The sequence below is a fragment of the Selaginella moellendorffii genome, unplaced genomic scaffold (genome assembly GCF_000143415.4).
Source record: "Selaginella moellendorffii unplaced genomic scaffold, v1.0 SELMOscaffold_38, whole genome shotgun sequence".
In the NCBI taxonomy this organism is placed as follows: Eukaryota; Viridiplantae; Streptophyta; class Lycopodiopsida; order Selaginellales; family Selaginellaceae; genus Selaginella; species Selaginella moellendorffii.
Window position 1 is genome coordinate 996,546 of NW_003314299.1, and position 5,994 is coordinate 1,002,539.

Consider the following 5,994-nt stretch of genomic DNA (forward strand, 5'->3'; position numbering starts at 1 on the left):
GGACTGCCTGTTGAACCCTTTGTTCCTCGAACTCAGTTTTGATTCTGTAGAATGTGGTTCGAGGGACTCCATAAATGATTCTCCATGCCTTCATGCAGACCAAACCCCTCTGGAAGACCATGCCCCCCACCTGATGTTCTGAAGCATCAACAGATGACTGTAATGCCTCATACACAAAATTGCGAGCTGCCTTCCAGGACAATGTCTTGTATCTTGCTCTCTCCTCTTCAATAGCATCCCAATCAGCATGTTGACAGCACCTCCTCTTGCAACAAGCAACTGTCGAGACCATTCGAACCTCCATCGCCATTTTCTGCCTTTTCGGTTCGTTGCTCAGATCCCTTTGGCTGCGCTTTAGGAAGGTGTACTTTCTTTTCCCATGAAGAGATGTTCTGTCATCAGTTGTAGTGGTGTTTGATTGTGAATCCTTCACATTCTCAAACACTAAGTGCCTCAATTTCCACCGCACAATGCTTCCAATAGTCAGACTGTTTTCTTCTGTGTCAACAACCTCTAAAATCGCAACTCCAATATCATCCCAGCCCAATTCTTGATTAGCAACCACATCTCTTGGATCGACAACTGTGGCTAAGCCCTCAGCTACCACCTCGCCCTCGGGGTTGTTTAGAAACACTTTTGCCTGAATCCATGTAGCACGGTTCTTAAGATCCACGGAGGGAACATGCGTCGCACTTGCGCTGTCCCCAACATCTGCTTTCTTCTGAAGATTTTTCAAGGCAACAACAACATTTACCCCGACGACCATCTCTCCTCGTTCAATAGCGACCACATTCCCATCGAAGACAGTCTCTACTGATACAGCAGCATTGCCTTCCCCAAGCCTTTGACAGTGTATAACAAAGTTCCGATCCATAGACACAAGGGTCCCTTTTGCAACTCTCTTCCCACCATTCAAAATGTAAACCTTTTCCCCAACCCTGAAGGCCATTCTGAAAGTGCAGAAAAGAAGTTAAGACCATACAAAAAATGATTGGAGAATGGCCTAAATCATAACATACCAAACAACCTCAATAGCATGAGGCCACATGCCATTATTCAAACATGCTATTGACACCCACGTGAAATTTCGCATTCACAAAATTGGCATGAGGCCTCATGCCATCTTGATATACACACAGCTGCAGGCAAGTAAAAACATACATGACAATACGCTAGCCATGAAATTGCAAGGGCCCAAGATGGCATGTGGCCTCATGCCATTTCTAAATGTGGTCCTAAGCCATTCCATGGTGAACATACCAGGAAGCACAAGTGCCGAATATCAAGAGGAAGCGGTAGCCACACCAAAGACAGTGCCGCTCGCAACACCGCAACTACTCGTAGCGCCGCTCGCAACACCGCAACTGCTCGTAGCGCCGCTCGCACAAACTGCCACTCGCATAAACTGCCGCTCGCAATGGCGCTCGCAATGCCGCAACCGCTCGTAGACGCATAAACCACAGCCCACAACGCCGCTTACACAAGCAGCGCTCACTGCGCTCAGCGGAACCAAGAACACGGCGCACAAAAATGATAGACCTAGGAATGAGTTCGAGAATTCAAAAATAACACACGCTTGAACGTCACATCAAATCCTCTGACAAACCAGATCTTATGATTCCTCTGGCAAATTTCAAACTGAGTAGCTTCTAGACTTTGCTGTCGGAGGTTGAACTTTGTCACATCATGTCCTTGCCTCGATCCAGCTGTGCCATGTCAGTGATTCGAACTTTGCCATGCCATGTCAGCGATCCGCGCCAAGATTATTCGCCGTGTAAAGGAATAATTATGCTGTGTGTGTACGTCCATTTATGGCAATATAAGGCCACACGCCATTCAAAGAATAATGCTCGACATAAGGCCACACGCCATTCAAAGAATAATGCTCGACATAAGGCCACACGCCATTCAAAGAATAATGCTAGTCGAGCATTTTTTGGTGCATTTTTGGGTTCAAAATTGCATGAGCCCACATGCTATAAAGTTTACCTGTACCAAAAATAGAAACAGCTTTATTTACTTGGGAATTTAAGTGGTTGAGGCATTTTTAAACTTACAAACACATGCCCTACTTACATTCCTTTGGTTGCCTAAAATTCAAAAATATTATAAACCTTTCTTTTTGCATTTTCAATGTTTTCAATTATGGTTTTTGATTTTCGCAGGACCAGCCTAGTAATCTATTTGCATCCCGTCATGTTTATAGCTAGCTTTCGTTTGTCCCTTTTGCTAGCCTGAGATACATCTGCTCGGCATCTGCCTCTTACAGCATTTGCCCAGAAAGGGCATCTTTCTTCACGCAGCATTTGCCACATGTTTAGGGTTTAGGGTTTAGGGTTTAGCAATTCAGTAGCTTGATAAACATGCAAATACAGAACTTGATGCAAAATCCTTTGATATGTCACAATGCCCCTAGGACCATAAACACATTTCAATAGAGAGGGTCCTTTCATTTCATAACTCCTTACGTAGATCTTGGTGAAACCAGAGTTAGTGAAGTTAGTTTCTTGTGATCCTGCATCTGATTGTGATGTCCCTTTGCAGTGTCGATGGAAAGGTCAATGCACACCAAATTGTAAAATCTTGGAGCAAAATAACGGTCGGATCTATGGCAAATGCCCCTGAAACATTGTAAGGCTCGTGTGGTCTCATGTGGTGTCCGATCGAGATACTTCTTTGCAGGGTCATCAAGAAAGACATTGTATACCATTCTGTAAAATCTAGTTGCGATCTAACGGTTGGATCTCCAGAAAACTCAAAAAAATCTCGCGCGTGTCAGAATATCCTAGGAATATACTCCTATGTGCCCCTGAAAATGGCATGCGGCCCCACGCCATTCAAGAGATAATGCCAGATGACGCCGAGAATTTTTTGGTGCATTTCTTGGGTTCAAAATTGCATGAGCCCACACGCTATAAAGTTTATTTTTGCCAAATAGAGAAAAGTTTATCTGTGTCATGTGAGGTAGTTACAGTCCTTTGTGCTCGGCATCTGCCTCTTGCAGCATTTGCACTGAAAAGGAATTTTTCTCCATTCAGCATTTGGCCCTGAAAATGGCATGCGCCCACACGCCATTGAAGGAATAACGCCACAGGACGCCTGGATTTTTGGGTTTAAAATGTTTAGGGTTTTTTGGGTTTTTTCAAAATATTTTGGGTCCAACGTTTTTTGGGTTTCTTTGGTTCAAAATTGCATGAGCCCACACGCTATAATATTGATTTGAGAGAAAAATAGAAACAGATAGAATTTCTTTATTTAGCTGAACATCTGCCATTTTTGGAAATACAAGATGCTTTAGAATATCCAATCATGCATGGTATAAATATAGCGAGGGTATTAAATGATATCCCAATCATGATCTTTCTTTTGGATTTCGCGTGCATGCAATCCGAGGAATGATGACATTGCGGATTTCTTTTGGATTTTGCGTGCTTGCATGCGCGCGGCAATCCAGAAATTAATGGTGGCGCCCAAGTCCGAGGAATGATGACGTGGCGGGATTACCAACCGTTGTGACATTTCGCGCGTGTGAAGTTAGGTTTTGCATTTTGCTTTGTACTCGCGCTCGCACACTCGCGCTCGCGCTCGCATCACACTCGCGCTCCCGCTCGCATCGCGCTCCCACTCGCGATCACGCTCACTTCTCTACAGGTTTCTCGTGTGCATCGGCGTCCACTTGCGCTTGCATCACACTCGCGCTCGCATCGCGCTCGTGTGCATCGGCGTCCACTTCAAGACACACCCAGTTTGTAACTTCGCCGCCAACTCTGCCGCCCACTCCGCCACCCACACGCAGCCCACTTGGCGTCCCGGGAGATTTCAGCGCCACTCTCCAACTGTAAGTGGCAGAGTAGCCTTGCTGCTACGATCCGCTGCACACACAGTGCACATTCGCCAGCGAGTCCGGCCTCGATTGTCACGGCCTCCATTCGGCTTCAAATGGTAAGTCTTTTAGACGAAGTAGAAAATGGCATGAGGCCACATGCCATTCAGTAGCAACATTGGCATGCACCGATTGGGCTCTCGAGTGCAGTCCGGTTACAGATGGCGTGTAGCCTCACGCCATCTTAGGATGCAGCCTCAAGACATCTGATGCAGTGGTGAATGGCGTGTGGCCTCACGTTATTTCCAGCTGCTAGCTTTTCATCTGTCAGCTCTAATTGTTGTGCATTTCTGAACAGGCGAGGAATTGCGTTCTTCTTCCAGCCACTGTCAATGTGGATGCAGAGAAGGGGGAGGAGCTCACCAGTTGGACTTTCGGGATGGAAGGCGAGGATCTGATGCTGTACAACATAGATGGTGGGAGAAAAGAATGCATGGGGATCCTCATCCAAGTGACAGACACTCCATGCAGTTCCATGCAAGAATATGGACTGGCACTTGTGGTAGAGACAGCGTCCGCCTTCAAGATCCACCTTGCACATCCTAGCGGCTTCCCGGAGGGGGGCAGCGGCTATGAGGAATTCCTAGAGGGAGCTAGGGAGAGGTTGTCCAGGAGGCCCACAATTTCAAAGACGCTGCGGGTCTATGGAATCCACGGACCTCACCTACGGCGATGTTCAAAAACTATATTCCAACATTGAGCCGTTGAGAGTGCCTCCAATTTGCGAAGCGAAGGGGAAGGGGGTCGATTTGGAAACTACCCCGAAGCAGAAAAGGGTGGTCAAGCTCAAGCCGACGTCCGACTCTGCTGCTCCAAAACAGAAGCTACTCGGTGATGCCATTGCCTCGGGTTCGAACACTACACCCACCAAAAAGAAGAGCCGCAAAGAGCAGAAAGAGCAAGAAGAGGCAGCAAAAATCGTCGCAGATAATAGTACTTGTTACTATTCCAACAAAGTATATACAATCGACGTGAGCCGTATCGAGATCCAAAGCAAATACAACCACAGGCTAGTATCTGATGAGTGGGTGGAGAAACTGAAGCAGAAGATGCTGGCAAGTCCAGTAACACCCGACATCGCAGACGTGATCCCCTACTACCGAACAATGAAGGGCGAGACGAGGTTTCCAGACTTGATCAATAGGAAGGTGTTGGACGATCAGAACATCCGGTTCTATGCCGTCTCTGGGCAGCATTCTAGCTTGGCGATGCAACAGATAGTTGTGGATATTATGGTGGGCGAGGAGGTGAAGAAAGTCTTCAAGACAAGAGTTGTCCGCCTGATAAAAGGCAACTCGCCCCTCCGATCTATCATATACATCTCCCACACGCAGAATGTCAAGCAAGAAACGTGCTACAAATCGGGTTTGCACGAGACATTGGCACGAACACGGAAGCTCTGGGTTCAACTAAAGAAGCCACAAAAACCAGGACAAGGACGTGCACTAGCAACTAGCGCCTGGCAGGTAAGCCTCGTTGCATGTGGCATAGCATGTGGCCTCACGCCATTTCCATTGCAGGAATTCTCGAGTCTTCTCTCGAAAACACTAGGGGTCAATGACACACTCAGCATCCATAACATTCTACTCGCGACAAAAGTTGTTTTTGACAAATGGGTAGATGTGCTAAGGAGGTACCATGACGGGGAGTTGCTAAACTCAATGGGTGTGGAGGACGGCCGGAAGCCCAATGATTTGAAGCTCAACGCCTTGCGTTTCTCGCGGTCTCTAGACGACGACGACCTTCTGACAGTGGCTAATGCTCTTCTACGTGGTGAGGTAGTCTTCAACAAGACCAAAATGACTCCCGGCCATATTGTGACATACGAGGACTTGTGCACGACTCTGAGAGCTCGTGCGCTATTGAAGGATTGGATCTTCGAGCAAGTGGCCGTGGCGAGGGTGAGCATCGACACCACGCAAGAGATGATGGAAGAGCTGGACTTGTCAAATGAAGACATCGACGAGTACGTGAAGGGGGCCCCCAAGTTCATCGATCTGCTGCGGGATGCCACGAAAAGTAAAGCTGAGAAGTTGGATCAGTATCCAAATTTCATTAAGAGGGATGTCGACCGCCGGCTTCAGAAACAGCTCGACCCTGCAGCAGAGGCC